General features: G+C 39.0%; 1 protein-coding gene and 1 pseudogene across 1 annotated transcript in view; one reads left to right on the top strand and one right to left on the bottom strand.

The window, feature by feature from the left end:
- LOC143660037 (uncharacterized) overlaps positions 1 to 15,851 on the bottom strand; it is a 142,364-nt gene that overhangs the window by 122,800 nt on the left and 3,713 nt on the right. The gene's annotated exons all lie outside the window — the stretch shown is intronic.
- LOC143658374 (zinc finger protein 639 pseudogene) lies at positions 5,676 to 14,393 on the top strand (annotated as a pseudogene).

Raw genomic sequence — 15,851 nt, 5'->3', positions numbered from 1 at the left:
TTGTGTTTGTATGTTGTTATGTTTCATAAATAAATAAAAAAAATTTCAAAACAGAATAGCCTATCATTAAAAATGTTTGGTAAATTCTGAAAGAAAAAAAAAGAACCAGTATTATAAAGCTCCTAGAAGAAACTGTAGGGAAACTTCTTTAAGACCTAGTAATAGGAAGTAGCGTCCTAAACTTCCTAAATTTTACACCCAAAGCACAAGCAACAAAATTTAAAAAAATAGATAAATGGGAACTCCTTAAAATCAAATGCTTTTGAGCTTCAAAAGACTTTCTCAAAATGGTGAAGAGGCAGCCAACTCAATGGGAGAAAATATTTGGAAATCACACATTGGATAAAGGTTTGCTATTTTGTATACATAAAGAAATCATACAACTCAACAACGAAAGAACAAACAATCCAATTATAAAGTGGCTAAAGATATGAATAGGAACTTTCTGAAGAGCAAATACAGATGGCTAAAAAGCATACGAGGAAATGTTATTTTCATTAGCTATAAGGGAAATGCAGATCAAGACTACAATGAAATACCGCCTTACACCTATAAGAATGGCTGTCATTAAGCAAACAGGAAACTACAGATGTTGGGGAGGATCTGGAGAAATTGGGACACTTATGCACTGTTGGTAGGAATGTATAATGGTACAGCCACTATGGAAGACAGGGTAACTTCTCAGAAAACTAAATACAGAGTTGCCCTATGACCTGGCAATAGCATTACTTGGTATATACCCAGAAGTGCTGAGAGCAGTGACACAGACATTTGCACACCGATGTTCATAGCAGCATTATTCACAATCACCAAAAGATGCCCATCAACAGACAAGTGGATTAACAAAATATGGTATATACATAACATGGAATATTATATATACTTTCACTGTCCTACCTCAGGGGTATATGAATTCTTGAAGCCCTATATCATAATCTTGCCCAAAGAGACCTAAATTATTTCTCTGTCCCACTAGACACTGTACTTGTACATTTTAATGATGATATCATGTTGATTGGATGTAGTGAACAAGAAGTAGCAACTACTCTGGACTTACTGGTAAGGCATTTGTGTGTCAGAGGATGGGAGATAAATCCCACAAAAATACAGGGGCCTTCCACCTCAGTGAAATTTCTAGGTGTCCAGTGGTGTGGGGTATGTTGAGGTATCCCTTCTAAGGTGAAGGATAAGTTGCTGCATCTGGCTCCTCCTACAACCAAAACAGAGGCACAATGCCTAGTTGGTCTCTTTGGATTTTGGTGATAACATATTCCTCATTTGAGTATGCTACTCTGGCCCATTTATCGAGTGATCAGAAAAACTGCTAACAGGTTCAGGCTGCTGGACAAGCTGCTCTGCCACTTGGACCATATGATTCAGTAGATCCAGTAGTGCTGAAAGTGTCAGTGGCAAATAGAGATGCTGGTTAGAGCCTTTGCCAGGCCCCTACAGGAGAATCACAACACAGACACTTAGGATTCTGGAGCAAAGCCTTACCATCTGCTGCAGGTAAGTACTCTCCTTTTGAGAAACAGCTTTTGGCCTGCTACTGGGCCTTAGTAGAGACTGAATGCTTAACCTTGGTCCACCAAGTTACCATGAGACCTGAGTTGCCTATCATGAGCTGGGTATTGTCTGACCGAACAAGCCATAAAGTTGGGCATGTGCAGCATGGTATATACGAGATAGGGCCAGAGCAGGTCCTGAATGCAGAAGAAAGTTACATGAGGAAATGGCCCAAATGGCATGGTCTCCCCTAATGCCACATTACCTTCTCTTTCATACACCAGAGCTATGGCCTCTTGGGGAGTTCCTTACAGTGAACTGACTGAGGAAGAGAAAACTTGGGCCTGGTTTACAGATGATTCAGCATGAAGTGCAGGTACCACCTGAAAGTGGACAGCTGTAGCACTATAGACCCTTTCTGGGGTGTCCTTGAAGGACAGTGGTGAGGGGAAATCCTCCCAGTGGGCAGAACTTCGAGCAGTGCACCTGGTCATTCATTTTGCTTGGAAGGAGAACTGGCCAGAGGTGTGTTTGTATATTGATTCATGGGCTGTTGCTAATGGTTTGGCTGGATGTCAGGGACTTGGAAAGACCATAATTGGAAAATTGGTGACAAAGAGGTCTGGGGAAAAGGTATGTGGAAAGACATTTCTGAGTGGGCTAAAAACATGAAGACATTTGTGTCCCATGTGAATGCACACCAGAGGGTGACTTCAGCAGAGGAATATTTTAATAATCAAGTGGATAAGATGACCTATTCTGTGGATACCAGTCAGCCTCTTTCCCCAGCAACTCCTGTCATTGCCCAACGGGCTCATGAACAAAGTGGCCATGGTGGTAAGCATGGAGGTTATGCATGGGCCCAGCAACATGGACTTCCACTCACCAAGGATGACCTGGCTACAGCCACTGCTGAGTGCCAAATCTGCCAGCAGCAGAGACCCACACTCAGCCCCTGGTATGGCACCATTCCCTGAGGTGGCCCTTCAAGGTGGCAAGTTGATTACATTAGACCACTCCCTTCATGGAAGGGGCAGCGATTTGCTCTAACTGGAATAGACACATACTCTGGATATGGATTTGCTTTCCCTGCACACAATGCTTCTGCCAAAACTATCATCTGTGGGCTTACAGAATGCCTTATCCATCGTCATGGTATTCTACACAGCATTACTTCTGATCAGGGCACATACTTCACAGCAAATGAAGTGTGGGAATGGGCACATGCTCATGGAATTCTCTGGTTTTACCACATTCCCCATCATCCAGAAGCAGCTGGATTGATATAATGGTGGAATGGCCTTTTGAAAACTCAATTATGGTGCCAACTAAGGGCTAATACCTTGAAGGGCTGGGGTAATGTTCTCCAGGAAGCTGTGTATGCTCTGAAACAGCTTCCACTATATGGTGCTATTTCTCCCATAGCCAAGATCCATGGGTCCAGGAACCAAGAGGTGGAAATGAGAGTAGCACCGCTCACTATTACCCCTAGTGATACACTAGGAAATTTTTTGCTGTCCCTGTGACCCTTAGCTCTGCTGGTCTACAGGTTTTAGTTCCTAAAGGGGGAGTGCTTCCACCAGGAGAAACAACACTGATTCCATTGGACTGGAATCTAAGACTGCCACCTGGTCACTTTGGGCTACTCATGCCCCTGGACCAACAAGCCAAGAACGGGATTACATTAATGGTTGGGGCGACTGACCCTGACTATCAGGGGGAAATAGGACTGCAACTACACAGGGAGGTAAAGAAGAGTTTTCCTGGAATATAGGAGATCCCCTAGGGGGTGTCTTTTAGAACTACCATGCCCTGTGATTAAAATCAATGGAAAACTGCTAACAACCCAATCCAATGGCTCTGAAACTTCAGGAATGAAGGTTTGGGTCACTCCACCAGGCAAAGAACTATGGCCAGCTGAAATGCTTGCTGAGGCTAAAGGGAACATGGAATGGGTAGTGGAAGAAAGTAGTGACAAATATGAACTATGACCACATGATCAGTTACAGAAACAAGGACTGTAATGCTGTTTTGTTCATTTATACTATTTAAGTTGTAAGATTATATGCAGGACAGTTGAGTATTGTTAGGTGAGAAAAAATGTGTCTTTTATTGTTTTCTATTTAGAAATTAGCTATGGTTTAAGGTGATGAGTATAGCTGTCAAGTTGACAAGGGGTGGACTGTCTTGGTCAGGTTCATGTGTCAACTTGGCCAGATACTGGTAACTGTCTGGTTGGGCAAGTGCTGGCCTGTCTTTTGCTATGAGGACATTTCATAGAATTAAATCATGATCATGTTTGCTACATCCATAGCTGATTCCATCTGTAATCAGCCAAGGGGAGTGTCTTCTTTAATGAGTGATGCTTAATCTAATCACTGGAAGCCTTTTAAGGATTCAGAAGAGACAGTCTCTCTTCCTGCTTTGGCCAGCAAGCCTCCTCTGTGGAGTTCATCCAGACCCTCCATCGGAATTGTCAACTTCATAGCCTGCCCTACTGATTTTGGACTCTACGTTCCCACAGTTATGTGAGACACTTTTATAAATTTTATATTTATGAATATTTCCTGTTGATTCTGTTTCTCCAGAGAACCCTAACTATTATAACTGTAACAAATAAGGTATCTTGGCTGAGAGAGTTCAAATAGAGTCGAGAGGCTACTCTGGAGGTCACTCTTATACAAGCTTCAGTTAGACATTTCTACTGATCATAGCTTCCCAAACTCCAACCAAAACCAGTCCTGCCAATCCTAAAGAACACCTAGGGCATTGTGCAAGATTCTACAAATGTTTCATGCACTATGGTAACTTTCCAGAAACCGACAACCTCCAGATACGTCCTTGGACCAGATAAATCCTGAAATACAGAGGGGCTAGCCTTTCCAGGGCATCAGCTAATTCCATCCCCCATCCCATATTATCAACAGCCCCTAGAATGGGCATAGCCCAAATACTCTTAAAGAGTGAGAGAATGATCAAAGGTGATGGTGGAGTTATACCGATAATGTAGGTTTTCAGAAATGAGTATGATTGCTGAATCATTATATTGATATTTCATTTATCTCCAATATTTTAGGATAGACAGAAGTGAAAGCCTAAAATTGTGGAATTGTAATCCATACCAAACTCTGAAATCTGTTCTACAACTAATTACTGTGATGTGCTTTGAAATTTATTACTTTTTGTGTATATATGTTATTTTTCACAGAAAAGAATAAAAAAGTCAATTGTGATAAATGCACAGCTATATGATGATATTGTGAAACTTTGATTACATGCTTTTTATGACTACATGGTATACAAATATATATCAATTAAAACAGCAGAATGCAGATTTTTCCCAAGTTCACATGGCTGTCTATGGCCCCCGAGGTAGACTTCCATTACTCTTCTGTGCCATGCTCTCATTGGCCTCAGCCATAAGCTGGGCCCTGAGCACCATGCAGAGTGCAGGGATGTGGTGCAGAACTGAGTCTCAAGATTCTGCCGTCTCCAAAAATCTTGTCATGATTGGATAGGACCCCCAGATGAATATTCACACCTTTGACTTGTTCCATTTTTACATCCCGGGAAATGAATCTCCACTGGGACAAAAGCTGTGAGAATTAAGAAGAGAAACCTATGAATTGAATTGACAATTCTGGATAAACCAGAACTGACTTTTAGTAAGGAAAAAGAAGAGTTTACTCACTCAAGACTAAACGCTAAAGGCCTGGGATTAATCCCAAAAAGCAACACTGAATGCAGAGGAAATGGCTGGCTTTAAAAGGAATTTTCAAATAAAAGTTTTCTGAAGTACATGTATTATAACAGAGATTGGTTCAAGTGTAATTTTGCCATCACCTTCTTCATGCGGAAAGTTGACCTTGGGAGAATTTGGAAGATGCCTGAACTGAAACAGAAGACCAGCAACTAGGAGCCCTGCTTGGCCCACATCCCTTGAGAAGTAGATTGTGAAACTCATTTTGAGGTTCTGAAAAACTATAAGTCATCCCAAGACCCTAGTTCTTTCTTCTGGGACCCTTTGTTTGTGTTCCAGCACCCTGAGGGCCCTGTGTAGCTAAGCTAACATGGGGCAGGGTGGACCTGGAGAGCACAGGTCCCAGCCTGCCTTAGGCCTTGGAGCCCTTTCTGACTGTGCTCTCCATGACAGCTTGTGATGACTCACAATGAAGATGACTGATTTTGAAGGAGCTGCCAAACTGAGACGTCTGCGGTGTTCCCAGAGTGGCCCCGTGGCTGGTGAACACAAGTTGTGTCACCCTCGTGCAGTTAGGGGAGCCTGGAGTCATGGGAGGCCTGCTGGAGCACACACCCTGAGTAAAATGCAGTTCTGCTGAAACACCGAAGGTACAGACTTTAAAAGCAGCTGCAGTTCCTCTTCAAGAAACCTAGCGATGGTGGAGGCACCCTCCAAGGCTTTTCTCAGTTGATTCCAGTGAGGACAGAGACTCAGTTAGCCAAGTTTTCCTGAACAACTAGCTAATGGGTCATGTCACTTTGCATCAGAGAGGACTGTAGAGAGAGAAAGGACTCAGTGGGATTGTTGGCAGGAGTCCTCTTGATTCTCCCGGCTTTAGAAGCAGAAACTTCAGCTCCAGTGATAATGTCTAAGCTGCCACATAGGGGCTGGAAAGTGTGAGTGTATGCAGGTGCCAGGGCAGCAGTTATATGGAGGCATTATGGTAAACAATGGGGACAAACTGCATCACCTGAAATAGGGTCATGTGATTACAGAAGGATGAGGCTCTCTGTGCCTGCCCGGACTGTGGGCTGCAGGGAGAGCTCCCCAGGGGATCCTGCCCCCTGCAGAAAGCACCTTCAGAGCTGGTGCACATCATCATATGCTCTAAGAGGCCAGCTATTTGGAATTAACCAAAAGCCATTTGGTGGAGAAAACTGAGGAGAGTTTTATCTAAGAATGAGGTGTTTCATAAAGTAGTAAGGTTGGACCTCTTCTGTGACCTATAAATTGTTGACATTAATATGATTCCAAAGAGTAATTTCAGAAGCACAAGAGAGAGCATACCAAGCCTCAGAGTCTTTTGGTGCCTCAGTGGGATGTGTGAAACTGAGGGTCAGACCCTCCTCAACCTGGTGTGTCTGAAGGAAAAAGCCTCAGCCAACAGAAGCCAGCAAGGCCACAGTGCTGGGCAGCTGCCCTTGGTTCCATGGGAGCAGGGGGCAGAGGGTCCAAACTGTGTTCTGGCCTTTAATTCTTTTACCCAATAAAAATTACTGACTTTAAGGTCATTAAAAGACTGTCTTCTTCCTGGATACTGTGGTATTGGGATGGGTAGACAGTTTCTAGTTCTTTCAGTAAATCAGTTCTTAGAGATTTTGAGGGTAACTTTTCATAATAAATCAGAAAAAGACAAGTGGATCATCTGAATGGAAATTTATTTTTTAGGAAAGCGAATCCCAGGATGGGTAGTAAAGCTGTGGACTCATCAATGTCTTCCAGGAATTATGCATGTGTGCATGTTCTTGCTGCAGCATTACAAACTTAGACATGTGGGGAAAAATAAGTAATACTTCTGCAGGCATAAAGGGAGAATATGGAAAGTGGGGATGTATTTTGTGACCTGTGGGACTATTGAATGACTACTTGAGATGTGCTCTCGAGAAAGGGCTTTTTCAAGCACAAGTGCGTCCTGATCCCCCTCACACCTGTTTAAATCATTTTGTCTAAAAAACTGCCAGCTTCATCTCTAGATAACTTATTTACCTGAGTATCAAGCAGGTGGGCTTTGCCTTCAGCTGGTGGTTTGGTGATCAAAGACTCTGTTTACTTTGTACAGGAGCTTTTAGCAATGCAACATTTAAAAAAATCACATTTCATAATTTGCCTCTCTAAGATCTTCAGGGCTCCTTCAGTCAAGCTTCATTGAAGTTTCAAGGAACAGAAATTTACTCAGGTGTGCTCTGGTTAAGGGTGTGGGTGGGTGACTGAAGAGATCTTGGGCACAGACCAGTGGGGGCCCTTGAGATGAGAACCAGGGTCCTCGAGTCCCCCAATAAGAGTAAGGGCAGTGGACCTCTGTCCGCTGGGGCTGGCTGTTCCCATTTCTACCCAGCCAGCCTCGGTGGGAACACACTGGCAACCAGATTCCGGTGGGAGGTCCATGGTCTGGTCGGTGAGACCACGAGCACCAGCCTGGTCAGGGCAAATAACAAAAGAACTGTTGAGAGATTCAAGACCAGTGTCCCCACCAGAGCCCCTTGGACCTCAGACCAGGGAGACACGGCAGTCTTTCTTTCAAGAGTGACAAAAATGAGCAAAGAGCAAGCAATTACATATTTCATGTTCAGAAAGAGGAGAGCACAAGTGGCTCTTTGACTTTGTAAAGTAAAAAATTGTGAAAATTCTCTTTTCTTTGGACAGCTTTTTCAAAAAGGAGCAGTGAACAAAGTTAGTCCTTTACTGCAGTGAAGGAGTTGGGTGGACAAATCACTGCTATGCCTATATGGGAGAACGAAGGAAGTGCCCTGAGTCCACCCAGCACCTGCACACTGGGTGGCTGGTGAAGAACCCCTGTGGAGGGCATCCAGACGTCTGCATTCTGTATGCAGTGCAGTTCTAAAACTGTGTCCACTCTACATACTAATGTGCCAGTAGATTTGGGGGACTGGCAGCATTTTTTTAGAAGTAAAGAGAGAAATGTAATTGAAATCTCAGTAATCTATATGGAATCCTTTTTGTAATAATGATTTTATTTAATACCAAAAAGTTTAGCTTGCTTCTTATGTTAACTTTTTCTGGATTCTTACGTGCTCTAAGTGAATTAATAAGAAACCTACAGAGCTGCTTTCCTTTTTCTTGAGTTCTAAACATTTGAGATAAATATTATTTTAGGTCATAAATAAATGCAGGTAAATTGTATCTAAGGTTCTTTTCCTTTTTTTTTCATTTGCATGGGCAGGCACCCGTAACTGAATCCAGGTTTCTGGCATGGCAGGTGAGAACTCTGCCACTGAGCAACGGTGGCCACCCACTAAGGTTCTTTTACATAAAAAAAAAAAATTAGGTTATTTTAAGATGATTCTTTGTCAGAGCCTTATTCAAATAAAATATTTTTGTGGGCTGTTAACTTTTAAATTACAGTTACACAATAGAGACTATCTCAGTGATATATTTTATACTGCCTTTCCCAAAAAACATATCTGTTTGATACAATTCTGAATGTTCTTAATGCCTGTTTTATGAATTGAAAAGACTAAAAAAAAAAGTTCATATGGATCATTCACCAAAATAGACCATATTATGGGCCAGCAAATATCCCTTAACAAACTAAAAAAAAAAAAAAAAAGAATTCATACAATGTATGCTGTCAGATTACCTAGGATCAAACTAAAAATCAATAACAGAAAGATATCAGGAAAATCTGAAAATACTCAGTGATTAAACAAACACTCCTCAATAATACATAGGTCAAAGAAGAACTCTCAGGAGAAAATTTTAAGGTATTTTGAACAAAATGAAAATGAAATATAACATCAAAATTTGTTGGATGCAACAAAAATAGTACTTAGAGGGAAATTTATAGCTTTTTTTTTTGATATGGGCAGGTACCAGGAATCGAACCCAGGTCTCTGGCATGGCAGGTGAGAACTTTGCCACTGAGCCACCATTGCCCACCTGGAAATTTATAGCTTTGAACGCATATTATTAGAAAAGAAGAAACTTATCAGTTCAATAATCTAAGCTTCTACATTAGGAAATTACAAAAAAGAAGACAAATTATAATGAAAAGAAGACAAAATATAAATAAGCAGAAGGAGATAGATAAAACCAAAACCCAGCTCCCTTAAAATATCAAATTGTTAAACCCCTAAGCCAGGTTGGCTAATAAGAAAGGAGAGAAGACACAATTTTCCAATGTTAGAAATGAAGAGGAGCCATCACCACTGATACAACAGGCAATAAAAGGATAATATAGTATATTATGACAACTCTATGCTCATAATTTTGTTAACATAGATGAAATGGATCAATTTCTTGAATGACACAATATAAGAAGAAATAATCTTACTAAACCTATATCTATTATAGAAATTGAATCATGAATTCACTGGTGAATGCTACCAAACATCTAGAGAAGAAATGATACCAATTCTCTACAAACTCTTCCATAAAATAGAAGCAAAGGGAACACCTCTTAGCTCATTCTATGAGGTCAGCATTGTCTTTACAGAAAACCTAGACAAAGACATCAAGAGCAAGGAAAATTATATGCCAGTATCTCTCATAAACATAGATGCATAAATCCTGAACAAAATATTAGCAAATTGAATCCAACAATGTGTGAAAAGAATTATAAACTTCAACCAAGTGGTATTTGTTCCAAGAATGTAAGGCTGGTTCAACCCTGAAAATCAGCTAATGTAATTCATCACATCACCTGGCTAAAGAAGAAAAATCAAATGATCATATAAAAAGATGCAGAAAAAAAAGTATTTGACATATCCAACACCCACTAAAAACAAAAATTCTCAACAAACTAGGAATAGAAGAGAAGTTTCTCAACTTGATAAAGAACATCTACAAAAATCCTATAGCTGATATCAAATTTAATCATGAGAAACTAGATAATTTTCACTTAACCTTAGGAACAAAATAGGGATGCTTCCTCACACCAATCCTATTTGACAATACAGTGGGAGTCCTAGGTAATGCAATAAAACAGAGAAGGAAATAAAAGTTATAAGCACTGGGGAAAGAAATAAAACTGTCATTGTTCACAAATGATGGTTTTCTATGTGGAATTTACTTCGTCATAATAAATTGACAAAAATTCTAATTGATTTTTAAAAGATTATAGGATACAAGGTTGTGTAATAGTGGCTTAGTGACAGAATTCTCGCCTGCCATGTCAGAGACCTGGGTTCGATTCCCAGAGCCTGCCTATGCCCCACCCTCCCCCCCAAAAAAATTATAGGATACAAAGTTAATATAGAAAAGTTAATTGCTTTCCTATTTACCAGTAATGAAAATTTGAAATTTGAAATTAAAACTACAACATCACTTTCATTTAGTAACCCTTAAAATGAAATACTTAAATATAAAGCTAAGGAAATATGTACATGATCTATAAGAAGAAAGCTACAAAACTCTGATAAGAAGGAAATAAAAGAATATCCAAGTAAATGGAGAGACGTTTCACATTCATGGATAGGAAGACTCAATATTGCTGGGATGTCAGTTATTTTCAACTTGATCTATAGAATTAATGCAATCCCAGTAAGTTATTTTGTGGTTATTGACAAACTGATTTTAAAGTTTATAGGGAAAGGCAAAAAGCAAAATAGCTAACATAGTATTGAAGAAAAAGAACAAAGTCAGGGGCTTAACACTACCCAACTTCAGGACTTAGTATAAAACTACAGTGATCATGAAAATATGGTATTGGTGAAAGAATAGATAAATACATCAATGGATCATAATAGAGAGACCAGAAATAGACCCACAGATATATAGTGAACTGATCTTTAACAAAGGAGCAAAGGCAATTCAATTGAGAAGGGATAGCTTTGTCAACAAATGTTGCTTGAACAACTGGACATCCATGTGCAAGTAAAAAAGAATCTAGACACAGATCTTTCACTTTTCACAAAAATTAGCATGACTTTTAGATACAACACTAAAAGCATGATCCATGAAAGAAAAAATAAGTTCAGTTACATCAAAATTAAAAACTTCTGCTCTGCCAAAGACACTAAGAGATTAAAAAGAAATGCCACAGAATGGAAGAAAATATTTGCAAAATATATATCTAATAAAGGACACTGATCCAAAATATACAAAGAAATCTTAAGACTTAATAAGAAAATAACTCAATTACAAAATACGTAAAAGAAAGGAACAGTCACCCCCCAAAAGAAAATAGAGAGATGGCAAATAAGCATATATAAAAAGATACTCAATGTCATGTTATTAGAGAAGTGAAAATTAAAACAATGAGATACTCGTGCATATCTATTAGAGTGGCTTAAACCCTAAATACTGACAACACCAAATGCTGACGAGAATGTCGAGCAACAGGAACGTTCATTCACTGGAGGTGGGAATGCAAAATGGTGCAGCTACTTTGGAAGACAGTTTGGCAGTTTCTCACAAAGCTAAACATAGACTTACCATATAGTCCAACAGCTGTGCTCCAAATGAATTGAAAACTTACAGCCATACAAAAATCCACACATGAACAGTAATAGCAGCTTTATTTATATATGCCAAAAATTAAAAATCAATAAAAATATTCTTCAATATGGGAAAGGCTAAAGAAACTTTTGTATATTTGTGCAAGGGAAAATTATGCAATGATGAAGAGAAATGAGCAATTAAGCCTTGAAAGAACATGGAGGAACTATAAATGTCTTTTGCTAAGTGAAAGAAGCCAGTAAAAGGATATGTAGGGTATGATTCCAACTAAATGACATGCTGGAAAAGACAAAACTATAGAGAAGGTAAAAAAAATCAGATTATCAAGGGTTCAGAGGGAGGGAGAGAGGGATGAAAGGATGATATACAACGGATTTGAGGGTGGTGAAACTATTCTATATGAAAATGTAATGGTGGATACATGACATTATGCATTTGTCAAAACCCATAGAAATGTACAACATAAAGGGTGAACCATAATGTAAATGATAGACTTTTGTTAATAATAATATATCAATATTGATTTATCAACTGGACCACACTAATGCAAGATGTTAATTACAGAAGAAACAGGGGTGGGGAAGAGGGAGTATATATGAGCTCTCTATTTTTGTTTAGTTTTCCTGTAAACATAAACCTGCTCTAAAAAATATAGTCTATTAAAAACTAGGCCACTCGGGAAGCGCCGGGGAGCGCGAGGGCCAGCACGGCTCCACCAGGTCAACCCGGGCGTTGGGCTGCGTGCTCCTCCATCCGCACCGGTGCGCGGCCGGGACGTGGGTAAAAGATTGGTGCCGGACTTAGGGATAGCTGTCCTTGCCAGAAACTGACCATCTCCGTAAGCAAAGGATTGACGCCAAGTTGTACACGTAGCGACTCTTGTTTAGTTCCAGCTCTTCTGCCCGTTTGCGTTTGAGCTCCTTTAAAATGTGGAAAATAGCATTTGGAATATGAAGTGTGAGGCTGTTGACTAGATAAATTCTGGATGTATCTCAAAGAGGAGTTTCTTACCATCTGTGGAAATTTGCCTTTAATTCATTTTTCCTCACTCAGTATTATATTAAGAATTATATCAAATCAAAAATATATGGAGCCGTCCACAGTGGCTCACCAGGCAGAGTTCTCACCTGCCATGCCTGAGACCCAGGCTCAATTCCTGGTACCAGTCCTTGCAAATAAACAAAGATGATAGATAGATAGATATAGATAGATAGATAGATAGATAGATAGATAGATAGATAGATAGATAGATAGATAGATAGATAGATAGAGATATAAATGACTATCCTAAAAAAAGAAAAAGGAAGACTTTACACCCTTCTCATTATTCAGATTCATCTGGAATAAGCAGAATTGCAGATGGATTCAAAGGAATTTTTTCTGATCACTGTTAAAGCATCCATTCTCTGAGACAGCCAGACTTAAAATATTCTGACAACGAAGATAATGATTCTGATACGGGGACATCAAACGACTTGCCAAAATTTACAGATGGACTCAAAGCCAGAAACAGAAATCAGAACTACCTAGATCCCAATCCTGTTCTTAGAATTCTAGACCACACTTCCTTTTCTACTGAAAAAGTGCAGATACTGAAATTTGTGATGAAGCGTGACTCACCTGAATAAGTCAACCAACAAGCTCTAAGAGGAGAGTCCTATAGAAGTTCATCCTGCTGAAGATGTTTCGATGTTGCTGCAGAAGTGCATGCAATTTCCAAAGATTATGATATAGAGACAGAAAACAATTCTTCTGAGAGTCTCCAAGACCAAACTGATGAATAGCCACCAGCTAAGCTTTGTAAAGTTCTTGACAAGAGTTAAGCTTTAAAATGTGACTGCCCAGCAGAAACGGCTCTTACAGAGATCTAATAGCAGTGGCCTCTATAAATGTGAACTTGTGAGTTGAATAGCAAATATTTTTCTGATTTAAAGCAACTTAAGATCCTGAAGCAAAAACGTACTGATTTCAATGTGTGTCGAGTATGCAAGGAAAGTTTCTCTACCAACATGCTTCTGACTGAACATGCCAAACTGCATGAGGAGGATCCCTACATTTGAAAATACTGCAATTATCAGACAGTAATTTTTGAGAACCTTAGCCAGCACACTGCAGATCCCCATTTCAGTGGCCAACTCTATTGGTGTGAGCAGTGTGATGTACAGTTCTCCTCCAGGAGTGAGCTCTACCTGCATTTCCAAGAGCACAGCTGTGATGAACAGTTCTTGTGTCAGTTCTGTGAACATGAAACAAATGACCCAGAAGACGTGCATAGCCATGTGGTGAATGAGCACGTATACAAATTAATAGAGTTGAATGATAAATATAAGAATGGAGAATATGGACAGTACAGCCTCTTAAGCAAAATTACCTTTGACAAATGTAAAAGCTTCTTTGTATGTCAAGTGTGTGGTTTTTGGAGTAGACTTCATACAAATGTTAAGAGACATGTTGCTATTGAACATACTAAAATTTTTCTCCACGTTTGTGATGACTGTGAAAAAGGCTTTTCAAGTATGCTGGAATATTGCAAGCATTTAAATTCACATTTACCTGAAGGGATTTTTGTCAATACCATGAATATTCAACAGGGCAAATTGAAGATCTTAAGATTCATCTAGATTTCAAACATTCAACTGACTTACCTCATAAATGTAGCAATTGTTAGATGAGATTTAGAAATGAAAGGGAATTAATAAGTCATCTTCCAGCCCATGAGATAACTTGATTGTTTTCTTTCTTTAACTTGCATTATGTCGAATGTAAAATAATAAATTCAACTTAGTTTGGAAGATGTTAAACAACAACATAAAAAAAAATAGCCAAGACTTCTCATAATTAAAAATTTAAAATATGATTTTCAAAGAAATAGATAAGAAGATGCCCACTCCCAGACAAATTATGGGGAAGATTTGGTAAACTAATGCAAATATTTTAATGTAAGAAGAAAGGAAAATTAATAATCAAGTTCATATCAGATGCAAGTAAGTGGTAAATGAGGAATGGAACCCTATCGAGGAAATGTGCTCTAAACCTTCTAGCCCAACTCTCATTTATATAGCAGGGCAGCATTAAAGATATTTTTAGACATATGTGGTCCCAGAAATTATACCATTCATAGACTTTCTCTGGAAAAACTTTTTAAGTATTTTTCTGACAAAGAAGGGGAATTAATCCAGAAGCAAACTAATAATATACGAAAATTAAATGTGTTAAATTTTAGTTTTTACTACCTCAAAGTATATTTAAAAATAACATTCAGTAGGCTCAAATCTGAAATCTCTGAAGAATATAGTCTGAGAATTGCCTTTTAGACAACATATGAGGAATCTGAGGAAAACTCTCAGTACTTCATTCACTTATAAAACAGTGCTTCACGTCTCCTGTGACAAAGAAACACCATCCTCATTAAATGGGAAGGTTATTCAGATGATAATTCAGTAATGTCAGCATCAACTTCAACATATTTAGGTATGAGTTTCCTTTGCTGACCTGGGCGTACATTTCAAAAGAGGATGATGGGTTTTGAGAATGAACTATATGGTATACGAATTATATATACAATAAAGCAGTTACATATATTTTTTAAAAGAAAGGAAAAGATCATGAGTGTTAGCCCAAAACTGGGCAGACAGGACATTATGGAACTCTAATGAGTTGAGCTGGCCCTCTGGTTAAGTATCTTTTGAAAAGACAAAAGCAGTCACCTGGTGCCTTCTAATCAAATGTTCTGTAAAATTTTGAACTCGTACCTGGAGACAATATTGTATGATCTCACTGATATAAAATAATTACAATAAGCAAATTCATAGAGTCAAAAACTAGAATACAGTTTATCAGAGGCTAGAGTGGGGGTAAGGGATGGGAATTAATGCTTACATTGTGTGGTTTCTATTTGGAGTGATGAGAAGTTCTGGTAATGGATAGTGCTGTTAGTTTGACAACATTGTGAGCACAATTAACAGCACTAAATTATATATTTGAATGTGGTTAAAAGGGGAAAGCTTAGATTTTATGTTATGTTACCAGGATAAAAGTTTAAAAGAAACACATAGGACTGTACAACACAAATGGAGAATGCTAATGTAAACCATAGACTAAAGTTAATAATACAATTACAATAATATTCTGTCATCATTTGTAACAAATGCAGCACACCAATGCAAGGTGTTAATAATGGGGGTAT

This window comes from Tamandua tetradactyla, chromosome 16 (assembly GCF_023851605.1).
Source record: "Tamandua tetradactyla isolate mTamTet1 chromosome 16, mTamTet1.pri, whole genome shotgun sequence".
In the NCBI taxonomy this organism is placed as follows: Eukaryota; Metazoa; Chordata; class Mammalia; order Pilosa; family Myrmecophagidae; genus Tamandua; species Tamandua tetradactyla.
This window is presented reverse-complemented; position numbering and strand designations above follow the sequence as displayed.